Source organism: Cervus canadensis, chromosome 30 (genome assembly GCF_019320065.1).
Source record: "Cervus canadensis isolate Bull #8, Minnesota chromosome 30, ASM1932006v1, whole genome shotgun sequence".
Lineage (NCBI taxonomy): Eukaryota > Metazoa > Chordata > Mammalia > Artiodactyla > Cervidae > Cervus > Cervus canadensis.
Window position 1 is genome coordinate 21,449,287 of NC_057415.1, and position 16,338 is coordinate 21,465,624.

The 16,338-nt window shown below is 48.0% G+C and overlaps 2 non-coding genes and 1 pseudogene across 2 annotated transcripts; 2 read left to right on the forward strand and 1 right to left on the reverse strand.

Moving 5' to 3' along the window:
- Window positions 1-1,784: 1,784 nt before the first annotated feature.
- Window positions 1,785-1,857, reverse strand: TRNAG-UCC. Its single transcript has one exon. It is a non-coding gene; the product is annotated as a tRNA-Gly (tRNA).
- Window positions 1,858-2,508: 651 nt separating this feature from the next.
- LOC122431927 lies at window positions 2,509-5,281 on the forward strand (annotated as a pseudogene).
- A 10,669-nt stretch (window positions 5,282-15,950) lies between these two features.
- On the forward strand, window positions 15,951-16,073 carry LOC122432149. The gene has a single exon (XR_006266763.1). It is a non-coding gene; the product is annotated as a small nucleolar RNA SNORA26 (small nucleolar RNA).
- The last annotated feature ends 265 nt before the right edge of the window (window positions 16,074-16,338 follow it).

Genomic DNA, 16,338 nt, shown 5'->3' on the forward strand with positions numbered 1-16,338 from the left:
GTGTGGGGGGACTTACCCGCCTTCTAGACAGCAGGAACACCAGGAGGGCTCTGAGAGGTGGGCGGGGCAGCACAGGGGGAAGGACAGGAAGACCCCGGCGAGTGAGGAGCTGTTCTGGACTACAGTGTGTTTGGGATGTTTGAGGCACCCAGCAGAGGCCAGCGTTGAGCAGTGAGGTGTGGGACCTCCGAACTGGCTGCACAACCTCAAGACTCACCAGGGCCATGGCCATTTGCCAAATGACCTCTGAATTAAAGAAAAGGGAAGACAGCTAGTCCCCTCAAGTCTGCTCCCCCTTATTCCATGGAAGAGCGTTTCACCTTTGCACAAGATCTCCCTTGCGGACGCCAAATTTCTGATCTCCCTGGGGCTTCCCCAGTGACTCAGCGGTAAAGAATTCTCCTGCAGTGCAGGAGATGCAGGAAACGCAGATTTGATCCTTGGGGTGGGAAGATCTCCTGGAGGAGGGCATGGAGACCTGCTTCAGTATTCTTGCCAGGAAAATTCCATGGGCAGAGGAGCCTGGCAGGCCATGATCCATGGGGTCACAAAGGGTCAGACGTTTAAGCGACTGAGCCCAGCACAGCACACAGCTTGGTCACCTGATCCAGCTCCGGCCAATGGAGTGTGAACTTGTGTGTCACGTGCTCAGACAGGAATTGCTTGCTTTCTGCTTCAAGTTTTTTTTTCCCTTCCTGTGGTTGTGGTCCAGGTTGTGACAGAGCAGCATAGGGGCAGTCCTGGGTCCCCACCTGACCATGTAGACTCAGACAGATGTCCTAGAGAGAGACATAAGCTGTCTTCAGTCCCTGTGTTCTAGAAATCTTTTTAAATTTTTAAAATCTTGACCAAAATTCAGACACAGGAAAGTTGCAAGCATAGTAGAACAAAGTATTCCTGTGTATCCTTCCGTCGGCTCCCCCATTTCACTACGTTTGTTTTATCCTTTTATCTCTTCCTCAATTATACATATTTTTCTGAACCACTTGAGAGTAAGCCTCAGGCTCACTGTCTCTTTACCACTGCATATGTCAATATTTCCTACAAAGATATTGCCCTGATTTCATAAACCACAGCAAAATAATCAAAATCAGAAAGCTATTAATAACATTGGTAGACTTGAAGCTACTATCCAATACACAGACCGCAGTATGATTCTGCGATTCTGCGGATTGCCTCCGCAATGTCCTGTATGACAAAGGAAGCCGAGGATCTTGGCACGGTTGCCTGTTTCAGCTCTTCAGTCTCCTTTAATCTGAAATCATTCCTGAGTCTGTTTAGTGCCATGGACTTTTTTTTGACCCCGACATCTGAAGAACTCAGCCCCTAAGATTTATCTGATGCTCCCTCATAATTCATTTCAAAGGTTGCAAGTCGTGATGTCATGTCTTCTGCCGGGCAGGTGTCAGCACGTGCTCTCATTGACCTGTTCTTATTCTCGGTCCCGTATTGGTGGTTATTTGGTCACAGTGGAGTCGGCCAGGTTTCTCCAATGTTAAGTCACTGTTTTACACTTCCCAGTTAATGAGTGCTCTGCAGGGAGATGCTGAGGGTCATTCAGAAGTTTAGACAGCAGAGTAACTAGTGCGAATGAGGACGTTCTGCTGATTCAGCAGCAAATCCAAGCTCTTCAACTTGAGAACAGTGGTTAGGGATCATACATTCACGTCCCTCCCTTGGTATTTGGGCAGATAGGACATTTTTACTAGTTCCTCTGGACCTCCCCCCACCCCCCCGCATTAAACTATTAATCTGTTTTAGGGGAGCTCCATGCAGGATCTTAGCTCCCCAAACAGGAATTGAACCTGTGCCCCCTGCATTGGAAGCACAGAGTCCCACCCACTGGACCACCAGGGAATTCCCCCCATTAAACTTTAACATTAAATTTTAATAGCCCAGAAGGGAGCCTGGGTGGTGTATTTCTATTTTGCCAGGGAAGTCCGCAGCTGGACAGGCATGGTTTCTGGTCAAGGGGACTGGGAACCACGCCTTTTCTAGGAAGCTTTCAGCATCCACAACAGGTGACTCAACTCCGAGGGTCTGGACAGGAGTTCAGCTCCTCCCTTTGTCCTGAATCCCTGCAGGGGCTGACCCCTCTTTTCCAAGACAGTCTATTTAAGCAGTACCTACCTTCAGCAGTCCCACCTGAAGACTCCTCCCCATGGGAGAAAAACGCACACGCTGCCCCCAGGAACTGAAGACAAGTGAGGAAGAGACCTCCGAAGTTGTCATACCAGGAGGATAAAGAGCAGACGCTGGCCTGGGGCCGGGGTTCAGCTCCTGCTGCTCCACCATCGTCTCCCCACTCAGTCCAGCAGCCTCTGCTGTCCCCCAGCTCTCAGCACATTTTGAGGTCACCTCTGCTCCTCCTAAGAGTTCCCAGATGGCTTATCAGTAAAGAATCCACCTGCCAATGCAGGAGACATGGGTTCGATCCCTGGGTTGGGAAGATCCCTTGGAGAAGGGAATGGCTACCCACTCTGGTATTCTGGCCTGGAGAATCCCATGGACAGAGGAGCCTGGCGGGCTACAGTCCATGGGATTGCAAAGAATCAGACATGACTAAGTACGCACACCTACTCCTCCTGAACCTACCCCTCCCCTCCCACACTGCTTGGTGAGACTTGGCACAGTCCAAGTCAGCGGAGTCCCCGCGCTCTGCCCCGGGGGAGGGGGTTTCCAGGCCTCCTTCCTTCCCTGTTGGTGATGCCTCCATCACAAGGGTGATATGATTGGCCTTTGATCTTCACACGACCCCGGATCACATCCCCACACACTGTCCCCATGAGAGGCACTAGATGAGTGAGAGAAAGTGTCTGCTTCATTTCAGATGGGAAAGGAATTCCCTCTGTAGCAAAAAGACAAGGATCCCTGCTTCTCAGTCTTGGAGATCATAGGTGGTGACATAGACCAGACCCAGGAAAGAGGAAGAAGGGAGATACAAGGAGAGATAGGTGAGGAGTTGGCCCCTCTGGGCCACAGGAAGACAAGGGACCTGCCACACCCAGCCCAGGGCCAGCCTCTCCAAAGCTGCAAGACAGTTTCTAAGCTTGTGAATGGAAGAAGGAAGGAATTCTAAAAGGGAAGGAGAGAGAGAACCCATGATATATGATCATAAATGTGACAAAATCCACCCAGCTTATCTCAGAAAAAAAACACAGCATTTCCCTTTATCAGTAAAACGAGCTGATGACTGGGGATGTTCCACTCCTGAATGAATCAGGCTTTAACACCTAAGACCAGAGGGGGACTAGAATCTGTACAACTGGGCCCTACGTTTTTCATATCTTGCTCAGCTTGTCACACACGTGCTTCCAAAAGGTACCAATTTCTGAACTATATTCAGACCATCCAAAATAAAACCTATCCTCAACATATTACAGGTATGGGTCACATTATCCTAGGATTCCTTCAAAAACAAAAGGAATTTTCCACCCAGTGCAGTGCGTTTAATAGCAGAACCAGATGTGTTTGTTCCCTGGGGGCCTCAGACCTTGTCATTTCACCAGCAAAGATATCAGCGGGGGCAGGAGAAGTGGTCACACCGACAGCAGGCCCCGGACAGCCAGCAGGTCCCTGGCCACATGGAGGCCTCTCCTCCTGCAAAGCCATCCTGCCCCAGTCATTGCTGGAAGGGAAAACCTAGTGGCCTGATCACCCACGGCCACCCCCACACATGCCCTCCAGGGCACAGGACCAGCCTGAGTGACCATGTGTACGACTGTGTGTGTGAGAGAGAGACAGAGAGACAAAGAGATGATTGTTGCAACGCAAAGCCCACCAGCACAACTACAGACCACCTCCCTCCAATCCAGTGCTCTGCCAGAGTCTGGAGGACCCTGTCGATTTCAGAAGCACAACCCCATTTGGGGACCCTGATAACCCAGAAACCCTAGGGGGTACAGAGAATGGCCTGTTCAGGAGCCTGCTGAGAGCAGGACTCTGAGAAAGTTCGACTCTCCACTGCAGGGCTACTGCCCTCCCCAGCGCTGGGAACGCAGTGTGGTCCAGGGTGCTGGTCAGCCCACCCCCCGAGCCCAGAGGCCCGCCCTGCTTTCACGATGGGAGAACACCAGGCCCCTGAGTCCCACCGCTGATGGGGTTTCCACCGGCAGTCCACAGGATCAGGAAGCATTTCCTAAATAAGATCCATATGCCCCGGAGCAGTCCTCACTGGTCTCCCCAAAGGCCAGCTCTGCTTTAACCCGGAGGAGGATGGGCAGGCAGGATCATTGGCCATAATCATTAGTGAGCGCATTCTATAGTCAAGGCAGTGGACGTGGACTGGGGCTGGGGCTGGACAGAACAGAGGCTCTGACCACCACAAGTCCACAGTCCAGGAGGCCCTGAAATTTTACCGAGCACCCCCAACCATGCTGATCCTTCCCACCTCCCTCTTCCTGCAACCTCCATCAGGAGCCCCCCAAAGTCAAGGAGGCAGACATGGAAGGGGGTGAGGAAGAGCCTGGAAGGTGCCCAGGAACAGCCCACACGTCTCCCCCAAACACAGCCTCACAAAGTCAGATTCATCATGGCAGGTTAAGCAGGGGACACGTCGTGAATGGAGGGTGAGGGGCTCTGTCCCACCTTCAGACTACACAGAATCTCAGGAGACAAATAAAGCTCTGGATCCATTTCTTAAACTAATGCCTGATGGAACCCTACTCCAGGTAGAAGGGATGGTGCAAGAGATGTGCCCCATATTTAAATAGGTTTGGGGAATGTGGGATGAAAGGAAGCCTGGTGCCACCCTGCAGGATTCATCCAAGCTTTTACCCCTTCTTTCCCTCTGAGAAGGCAGCAGAGGCAGACTGTACAGCCATGGCCAGGATTAAGGCTGGAAACCTTCACAGCAAGAAGGAGGAGCAGCTGCTGAAACAGGAAGAGGAACTGAAGGTAGAGCTGTCCCAGTGGCACGTCGCTATAGTGACAGGCAGCGTGGCTTCCAGACTCTCCAAGATCCGAGTTGTTCATAAATCCATCACCCATGTATTGACCGTCATTAACCAGACTCAGAAAGAGAACTTCAGGAAATTCTATAAGGGCAAGAAGTACAAGGCCCTGGATCCGTGGCCCAAGACAACACGCCTCTGACTCAACAAGCATGAAAAGAACCTGAAGACCAAGAAGCAGCAGCAGAAGGAGCCGCTGAACCCTCTCTGGAAGTACCCAGTCGAGGACTGATCCAGGCATCAATAAAACAAATCAGAAAAAAAAAGCTTCTATCCCATCACAGTGTATCTGGGCTTCCCTTGTGGCTCAGCTGGTAAAGAATCTGCATGTGATGAGGGAGACCTGAGTTTGATCCCTGGGTTGGGAAGATCCCCTGGAGAAGGGAAAGCCTACCCCCTCCAGTACTCTGACATGGAGAATTCCATGGACTGTATAGTTCTTAGGATCGCAAAGAGTTGGACACAACTGAGTGACTTTCACTTCACTTCACTTCAGTGTATCAGGAATGTCTGAGAGGTGTGGACCTGCCACAATGCCACATTTATTTAACCACAAGCCCTTTGTCACAGACCATAAAGCCAGGTTCCATGGGACACTGGGTGAGGATGCAACCCTAATCTGTCTCACAGCCCGGACACCAGGAGGGTTTTGTCCCCAGGTGTCCCCCCCACCCCCATCACCTGGGAACTTGCTTCAAATGCAAATTCTCAGCCCCACCTGGAGCTCTTGAATCAGAAACCCTGGGCATGGGCAGGGTAAACTGTTCAGTTCAGTCACTCAGTTATGTCCGACTCTTTGTGACCCCATGGACTGCAGCACGCCAGGCTTCCCTGTCCATCACCAACTCCCAGAGCTTATTCAAACTCATGTCCATCCAGTCGGTGATGCCATCCAACCATCTCATCCTCTGGCAACCCCTTTTCCTCCCGCCTTCAATCTTTCCCAGTATCAGGGTCTTTTCAAATGAGTCAGCTCTTCACATTAGGTGGCCAAAGTATTGGAGCTTCAGCTTCAGCATCTGTCCTTCCAATGAATATTCAGGACTGATTTCTTTTAGGATTGCCTGGTTGGATCTCCTAGCAGTCCAAGGGACTCTCAAGAGTCTTTTCCAACACCACAGTTCAAAAGTATCAATTCTTTGGCACTCAGCTTTCTTTATAGTCCAACTCTCACATCCATACATGACTACTGGAGAAACTATAGTTTTGACTAGTTGGAGCTTGCTGGCAAATAATGTCTCTGCTTTTTAGTATGCTATCTAGGTTGGTCATAGCTTTTCTTCCAAAGAGTAAGCATCTTTTAATTTCATGGCTGCAGTCACCATCTGCAGTGATTTTGGAGCCCCCAAAAATAAAGTCTGTCACTGTTTCCACTGTTTCCCCATCTGGTTGCCATGAAGTGATGGGACCAGATGCCATGATCTTAGTTTTCTGAATGTTGAGCTTTAAGCCAACTTTTTCACTCTCCTCTTTCACTTTCATCAAAAGGCTCTTTAGTTCCTCTTTGCTTTCTTCCATAAGGCTGATATCATCTGCATATCTGAGGTTATTGATTTGTCTCCCAGCAATCTTGATTCCAGCTTGTGCTTCATCCAGCCCAGCATTTCACATGATGTACTCTGCATATAAGTTAAATAAGCAGGGTGACAATATACAGCCTTGACGTACTCCTTTTCCGATTTGGAACCAAGCTGTTGTTTCATGTCCAGTTCTAACTGTTGCTTCTTGACCCTCATACAGATTTCTCAGGAGGCAGGTCAGGTGGTCTAGTATTCCCATCTCTTGAAGAGTTTTCCACAGTTTGTTGGATCCACACAGTCAAAGGCTTTGGCATAGTCAATAAAGCAGAAATAGATATTTTTCTGGAACTCTCTTACTTTTTCAATGATCCAATGGATGTTGGCAATTTGATCTCTGGTTTTTTTGCTTTTTCTAAATCCAGCTTGAACATCTGGAAGTTCACAGTTCATGTACTGTCAAAGCCTGGCTTGGAGAATTTTGAGCATTACTCTATTAGTAATCCATTACTCTAACCCTAACCCCAACAAACCCTCCAAGGGAATCTGATACAACTCCAGTTCAGGAGGCACTGAAATAAGGGAGATGATCACAGCTGTGACACCCTATCATGGAAGCTGGGGTCGAGGGGGTGGAGAGGAGTTCTCCACAAGCAGTAACAAGGAATGAAATTAATTTTAGGGGTGTTTCCCTTGGAAAAGGAAATGGCAACCTACTCCAGTATTCTTGCCTGGAAAATCCCATGGACAGAGGAGCCTGGCAGGCTACAGTCCATGGGATTGCAAAGAGTCAGACATGACTGAATGACTGGGCTTTTTGAGCTTCCCTCAAGCTGACAGTAGGTGGCTGAGGGGCCATGCAGGCAAGCACAAGGCCGCTCTGCGGGGTGATGGACCGCCCACCCCCTGGTGCTGGGTCCTTCCCTGTGGCCACTGCGCTCCCTCATGCGCCAGTAGCCAGCAGGCCCAGGAAAGCCTGGGAGGGACTCTTTGCTCACTGAACCACGCACAGATGGATGCTCTCCCTCCCATGGGGTCAGGATCGCAAACCTCAATTCATGTGGGCTCAGCTGGCCTGAAGGCCAGCCTCAACGCCAGCGCCTGCCTGCAGTATGACGCTTGTACAGAGAATGTGTCTGGATAGAGAAGAGGCAGAGCCGGTCCGGCCTGGGTCCCCGGACACAGATGTCCCCATCGCCCATCCCCCCTCATCCCACATGCAGCACATGCTCTGGCGGAAATTTTATTGCTGAAAATTAGACCAAACTAAACAGAAGTAATGTGGTGACCCCTGGCAGCCTGCTTCTGGGGCAGCTGCTCAGGTCACACCCAGGGGACAATCTGAGGCTGAGGCCAGCTGTCCACTCCCCAGCCCCACCCCTCCCCCACAGGGCAGGGGCTGGCGGCCTGACCACCCCACAGCTCAACCAACAAGGTCGGGGTCAGGCTGGACATTTTGCGGACTTTATGGATGTTAAAAACAGAGCACCAGGCTAGCATCTTCTTGATCATTTCTTAAATCCCAGAAGCTTTCAGCAAAGGTTCCCTCTGCCCTGGATCATCTGACTTATTTAGGAATTCTCCCCTTAACACAAGGGGTGTGATATTTGGAGAGTATTCTCCATAATCTGGATCTGAATATACACATATACAGGTTTCCCAGGTGGCGCTGGAGGTAAAAAAACTCACCTGCCAATGAAGGAGACATAAGAGATGCAAGTTTGATCCCTGGGTCGGGAAGATCTCCTGGAGGAAGGCATGACAACTCACTCTAGTACTTTTGCCTGGAGAATTCCATGGACAGAGGAGCCTGGAGGGCTACGGTCCATAGGGTCACAAAGAGTCGGACACGACTAAGGTGACTTGGCATGCACGCATACACACATACAATGTCAGACAGCAGCATTCACTCAAAATTTCAGAAGCATGTTGGCGAGCACCAATTTATACTCTGACACCCACAGACATATTTGAACTCACCAAGGCTGAGACAGAAATAAAGGCGGGGGAACACAATGGGCCTAGCCACAACCTGCCTAGAGACCTCCACGGCCACCACCTTCAGTTTAGACCTGTGGTTCCAAGCCTCGGGTCTAACCAGCCCATGAAGCCTCCCAGGTGGTAACATTGCCACCCAAGCAGGACCTAGGATGTAGTGACCCAACGGCCTAGATGTCTGGGAAAGGTGGATAAGATAGGAGATAAATTTAAAGTTGTTCTTTCCGAGTCATTTTTGTGAAAACAAGGCAACACTCCAGGAAGAGCTGAGCAGTTCTTACCGTGAGTGAACCTCACATTCAAGGTTCCAGCTTCCATTAATGCTTAACTCCAGCCCCCGCCCCAGCAGCAAGGTCTCCTTGAGGGGCCAGCCAGGAGCACAGCCTCTGCTCCGCCTGTGAACCATGGGCAGAGTGGGTGGGTTGGCAGCAGGGTCCCCAGGCCTCCCCTCCTCTGTGGGGGAGCACCTGGACCTCGGATTTTGTCCGCTGTGAGTGGCATCACAGAATGTGTGCGACTGGACTAAGTTCTGGAAAAGCCACATGGTTGAGAGCATGCGCATCACATCCTCCCAAAAGGTGTGCAGTTGTTCACCTGAGTCCGACCGGAATATGCTCTCTCTGAGTCAAGAAGGTCCTTCTATGACATTTCCTTTCTTAACGTCATTCACAGTAGCAGTAATAGAAATAGTAACATCAATGTGCATTTCTTTGTCAGATGCTGTGCTGACCATTTTACAGTCAGACTCTCACTTAATCTTCACAATAGCCCCAAAAGGTAGCACTCCTAGCATCACCAAGCCAATCAATGGGGGAAGCTGAGGCTCATCAAGTTATGAAATATGTCCAGGGCCCCAGCGAGTAGTCAGGACAGAGCTCTGCCTTCTGACCCCAGAGCCCACCTCTCTTCTTCTTTGAAAAAAATAAAATAAAATTGAGATATTATCAATATATGGGTTTCCCAGGTGGCGCTCGAAGTAAAGAACCCAGTAAAGAACCCCCCTGCCAATGCAGGAGACATCAGAGACACAGGTTCGATCCCTGGGTCAGGAAGATCCTCTGGAGAAGGGCTTAGCAACCCACTCCATTATTCTTGTCTGGAGAATCCAATGGACAGAGGAACCTGGTGGGCTACAGTCCATGGGGTCACAAAGAGTCAGACACCACTGAAGTGGCAGCACAGCACATAATCAACATATAACATTGTGTAAGTTCAAGATGCACAAATGACCTGACGCATTTGTGTGTTACAATAAGATTACTATAGCCTCATGGCCACCTCCACCTGTCACATAATTATCATCTTCTTTTGTGTGTTGAGAACAGTCAGGATCTAGTCTCTTAGCAATTTAGAACCTTATTTTTTTTTTTTTAAGGTCCACCCTCTTATTTATCTTGGAGTACTGCCAAAGTCTTAGAGTTGGAAGAACTCTTGTTTGAATGTCTAACTCAAGAGTGAGAGAAGCTGGGTGATCATTTGTTCATTTGTGGGATGCTGGCTGACACGTGTCAGTGAGAGGAAGGGCATCGCGCTGTCATGAGGAGACTTAACACCACAGGGCCTGGGGACAGGAAAGTTCCCACGGGAGCAGGCCCGTGGGACCGGGTTTGTCCTGGGTCATTCTCCACCATCCCCTGCAGCAGGAGTACCCTGCTGAAACTAGTTAAGAAACTTGCACTAGAATATAAGTCAACATCCTGTTTCCTTCACTGAGAGTCTTATTTTACAAAAAAAGCCTTCCCAGGACAAAACAATGTACTTGGCAAAGCACTTGCTCTGCATGCTGGCACTAACTCCTCTCTCCCTGGGTGTAGCAGTTACAGACCAGTCCAAAGAGCATACTCTGTGTGTACCCCATGGCTCCCCGTCCACCTGGGGTGACCATGTTCCTTACCTGAGCTCACATATCACTTCTGCTCCGGCATTCTGTAGGTGAAGACTTAGCCACATGTCACAGCTCACTGCAAGGCCATGAAAGATGAGCCGTGTGTTGGGCCAAAAGAGATCACTTAGCCCAACAGACCTTTGTCTGGGAGGAGGAAAATCCTGAGGATCCTGTGTCTCTTACCTGTTCCTTTCTGCACGCTGGCATGAGGCTCCCCACTGCAGTTGAGTGCAGGGGGGACATTTCTGTTCTACTTTCCTTCTAGTCACCTAGGAAGATCACACTTCCTGCCCCGTTGAAGCTAGGACCCTAAGTCCAGTGACGGGTGTCCTTGGAAGAAGAGGAAAGGTTGAACACAGATGCACAGAGAAGGCCGAGCAAAGACAAAGAAGAGGCCAGAGTGACGCAGCTGCAAGCCAAGGACCGCCAAGGGCTGCCAGGATCACCAGAGGCTGAAAGAGATTCTGTGCTGAGCCCTCGCAAAGCAAGAAGCCCAGCCTACACCCTGGAGTCAGACTCCGGCCCCTGGAACCAGGAGAGAACAGATTCCTATTGTTTAAGCCACCCAGTCTGTGGTACTTCATTACAACAGCCGCAGAAAACCCAGACAATCCCTAAAGGACTTTGTGGAAGTTTTAGAACATGTCCAAAAATTCTAGACGTGACTGCGAGCAAAAGAGGGAGCCCATTCCCCTCAGTTCAAACATGTGACTTTCATCTGAGGTGCTGGACAGGGTGGAAATGATGCCACGTGTCTTCTGAAGTCAGGTCATGAGAGGTGACAGCTGGCTCTTCTGCAGGCCATCCCTGGGACCCCTGCCACTGTGCTCTGAGGAGGCCCAGGCCACATGAGGAGGCCACAGGTCTTGGCGGACAGCACCAGCAGAAAGAAGTCCCCGCCAAAAGCCAGCATCAGCCTCCAGATGTGGGGCTGGGGATGTGGAGATGACGAAGCTACAGTGACCACTACCTCCTGAGGAGTCCCGAGAGGACACACCCTCTTGGCCAAGTGGCCACAAACCTGCAGGGTGGTGAGCCAAGCATTGCTGTTGTTTCATAGGACTCAGCTTGGGGATAGTTGCTATGCGGCAGTGAAGAACTGATGCAGGGGGATTCACCACAGAGAAGAGAGACAGGAAAGACCAGAGAATTACGATCATGACAGGGACACTGGGGAAATTTCAGGTTACATAGGAAAGCCCAGACTGGAGGGGAGGGGAGGCTGCCAGCCAACAGCCAATGTGCAGAAACACAATCCAAAGACAGACCCCAGTTCTCAGAAACCATAGTAACCTAAGTCTAAGGGCAGGAAATGCACTCCTGGTGGCCCCAGTAACTTGGATGCCTCCTCTCTCACAGGGAGTCAGGGGTGAGAAAGAGCCTCTGTAGTACCCCCGCCTCTATCACACCAAGGCCAGAATGAACCAGGACACAAGGCATGTTCACCCAGCATGCCATTTCTCAGGGCTGCCCGCTGCTTCTTCAGCTACACTTGAATGTGAGGGAGTAAGTGTAAGCCATTCATTCCAGAAGAGCATCTCCCTTCCCTGAGGGCCTGCATGTTGCGGGTCTGAGCTCCACACTTCCAGGGCAGAACCAGGGCGTCCATGAACAAAGCTCTACAGGCCACGCTGGATGATCCGCCATCCTGGTGGCCAGCTCCTCCATGGGCCATATCTGCATCAGAGCAGGGTGTTCCACAAGTGTCTGCACCAGCCCTGGGTTCCAGGGACATCTAAGCCTAGAGAGTAACAGGTTGAGATGTGCACACTTACTTATCTGTCTCCCCAAATACTTTATGGCAGCTGGAAAATAAGCACATGATTCTATGCCTCAAGATGTGACAAAAGCACAGTGAGAAACTCAAGGCAGAAGAAAGCAAAGAGAGTGGCAGCCTGGTGTCAAAGGACAGAAGGAAAACCAGAGAAAGATCCAGGGAGCAGCTCCTGTTTGCTTAAGCACCAAAGTGACATCTCACCAGAGACACAGGGAGGCAGAATGAGAGAGACAGCACAGACAGAGTCTTCAAGGAAACCCGCCCTAAACCTGGATTAACCCATTTCCCTAGGATCTCAGCGGAGAAGGCAATGGCACCCCACTCCAGTACTCTTGCCTGGAAAATCCCATGGACGGAGGAGCCTGGTAGGCTGCAGTCCATGGGGTCTCGAAGAGTCGGACACGACTGAGTGACTTCACTTTCACTTTTCACTTTCATGCGTTGGAAAAGGAAATGGCAACCCACTCCAGTGTTCTTGCCTGGAGAATCCCAGGGACAGGGGAGCCTGGTGGGCTGCCGTCTATGGGGTCACACAGAGTCGGACAAGACTGAAGCGACTTAGTAGCAACAGCAGCAGCTAGGATCTCAGAAACTCATTCAAGACAAGTCCTACTGAACAGAGACTAGCCTGAGACAGGCCAGCTTTAAAGATGGATTTGATTCAATCTGGATTCCTGAGTGTTAGGGAAATTTTAGCAACATATCTCTGCCTTGCTACACTCTTCTGAGTTAGATGAATTTCTCATAATTTTTTCCAAAAAGTCAGTCAAGAAGGAGTCTTGATTTTTCAGGTAGTACAGTATGGAATCCCTAATGCTCAAAGTAAATGTCACAGCAAAGATAGTCTGATGGAGAAATAGAATGACAGAAACACGTCTCCCCACTCTGCTAGAAGATCCGCTAAAACACCGTTCAGCTCTCAAGTGGCAAGCATCAGGATTAATATTAAATGGGCCCAGACCCATCTCAGTACAGATCAGACTCATGGCCGGAATTCAGGAAACGGCCTTCCTTTCAACTGTTATCATAATGAGCATTATTTAAAAATCAGTGTACTCCATTTAAAAAAGCATCTTCTGTCTGCTCTCACCACTTTTCTTCAACATTGGATATTGTTTGATTTCCTGGGGCTGCTGTAACAAGCTACCACAAACTCAGTGCCTTAAAACCATATATATTTATCAAAACACAAAACAATCAAAAAATGGGCAGAATGCTTAAATAGATATTTCTCCAAATAATACATACAGATGGCCAAAAAAAGCACATGAAAAGGTGCTCAACATCACATCACTAATTATTGTTGTTGTTGTTTAGTTGTTAAGTCACATCCAACTCTTCTGCTGCCCCGTGGAGTGGCCTGCCAGGATCCTCTGTCCATGGGATTTCCCAGGCAAGAATATTGGAGTAGGTTGCCATTTCCTTCTCCAGGGGAATCTTCCTGACCCAGGGATCAAACCCATGTCTCCTGCATTTTTTACCACTGAGCCACCAAGGAAGCCCCTCACTAATTACTAGAGAAATGCAAATCAAAACTACAATGAGGTATCACTTCACGCTGGTCAGAATGGCCATCACCAAAAGCCTGCAAACAATAAGTGCTCGAGAAGGTGTGAAGAAAAAGGAACACTTCTACGCTGTTGGTGGGAATGTGAATTGGTACAACCACTATGGAGAACAGCATAGAGGTTCCTTTAAAAAATAAAAATAGAGCTACCATATGACCCAGCAATCCCACTCCTGGGCTATATCTAGAGAAAACCATAATTTGAAAGGATGCAAGCACCCCTGTGTTCATTACAGCACTGTTTACAATAGCCAGGACATAGAAGCAACCTAAATGCCCGTGGACAGATGAATGGATAAGGAAGATGTGATACATATATACAGTGGAACATGACTCAGCCATAAAAAGGAATGGATTAATGCCATTTGCAATGACATGGATAGACCTACCCAGTGTCATACAGAGTGAAGTCAGAAAGAGAAAGACAAATATCATATAATGTCACTTATATGTGGAATCCTGAAAAATTATACAGACGAACTTATTTGCAAAGCAGAAATAGAGTCATAGGTATAGAAAACAAATTTTCAGTTACCAAGGGGAGAAGGAGATGGGATGAATTGGGAGACTGGGGCCAACATATGCACACCACTGTGTATAAATAGACCACTAAGGGGGATAAACTCCAGGGCACAAGGAACCCTGCTCAGTGCTCTGTGGGGCCCTAAATGGGAAGGAAATCCAGAAGTAAGGGATAAGCATATGTGTGTAACTGATTCCACTTGCTGTACAGAAGAAAATAATGCAACATTTTAAAGCAACTATATTCCAATAAAAATTTTTTTTTAAATTTTAAAGACACAGATTTATTATCTTGGAGCTCTATAGGGTAGGAGTCTGACACAAATCTTACTGGGCTAAAATCAAGGTGTGGACAGGGCTGGCTTCTGCTGGAGGATCTTGGGGAGAACCCGTTTCCTTGCTTTTTCAGCTTCTAGAAGCTGCCCACATTCCTCAGCTCACAGCCCCTTCCTTTATCTTCAAAGAGAGCAAGAAGCAACTTTAGTCTCTTACCTCATTACTCTGACCTCCTACTTGCCAACTTCTTGCCTTTATGGTTACACTGGGTCCACCTGTATAATCCAAAATAATCTCTTGAAGTCACTGGTGAGCAACCTTAATTCCATCTACAGACTTAATTGCCTTTGGCCATGTCAACTAATTTATTCATTCTCAGATATAAGGATTAGAACATGCACATTCTAATGCCATTATTCTGCCTACCACAGAAGTCCTTGTGAGAAAATTAAATAAAAGGCATGCAGGTTGGAGAGGAAGAAATAAAACCATCTTTATCTACCTCACAAACTACCTCACAAAGACATGAAACTCTGTGTAGAGAAATCTAAGGGACCTACAAAAAGCTGCTAAAACTAACAAATGAGCATAACAAGGTTGTAGAATACAAGGTCAATATACAAAAATCCATTGTATTCATACATACTAAGAGTACAATGTAAACTGGAAAGTTTTGTATATTACAAATGCAATGAAAAATTAGAACATTAAAATTTTAAATCTCATTTATAATGTTATCAAAGAATATGAAATATTTTAGTATGTCTCTACATAAATTTGAATAAGTTTATTATTACATTAACAGATGCACAAATGATAAAAATGAATCTGAGAAAACGTAAACTGTAATAAATGGAGCACATATCATGCTCATGACTTGCTCTTGTTGAGATGTCAATTCTCCACAAACTGATGAATAGATTTGGTGCAATCCCAAACAAAATCTCAGGAGTCTTTTTTTATAGAAATTGAGGAGCTACTTACCAAATGTATGTGAAAATACAAAGAACCTAGAATAGCCAACCCAGTTTTGAGAAAGAACAGGGTTTAGTACTCAAACTTCTGATTTTTTTTTTTTTCAAACTTCTGATTTTAAGATGTATTGTGTGTACTGTGTGCTTGGCCGCTCAGTCGTTTTCAACTGAAAAGAGTCACTCAGACTCTTCTTGACCCTGTGGACTGCAGCCCCTCAGGCTTCTCTGTCCATGGGAATTGTCCAGGCAAGAATACTGGAGTGGGTTGCCATGCCCTCCTCTAGATTTTCACAATCCAGGGATCAAACCCAGGTCTCCCACATTGCATGCAGATTCTTTACCATCTGAGCCACCAGGGAAGCCCTAAGATGTACTATAAGTCAACAGTTATCAAGACAGCATGGTATTAGGGTCTCAGTGAAATAGACACATAGACCAATAGAGAAACATAGTTCAGAATTAGACCCACTCCGCCCTTTCCAGTGCCCTTTTAAGGCTGACGCAGTGCCTTAAGAGGCTAACACAGGAGGGTAAAGAAAGTCTCCATAAAACCCAGAGAAGAGATTTTTAGAACTCCTCTCTGGGTCCTGTCTTGTGTCACAACTGAACTGGAAGATTTTAAGTCTTAGCACTTACTAGTATGTGTATAGTTAATACCAAAGTCATTAAATTTAAACTTGACCTTCGGTTTGAAAAAAAAAGAAAAAGAATTAGACCTACTCGTACAGGGCCAGTTAATTTCTGGCAAAGGTGCCAGGGCAATTCAATGGAAAAATTATAATCTTTTCAACAAAAAGAGCTAAAACAAATGGCTATCCCCACGAAAAACAGGACAAAACAATTAAATTCAACCCCTACCTCACACTTTTT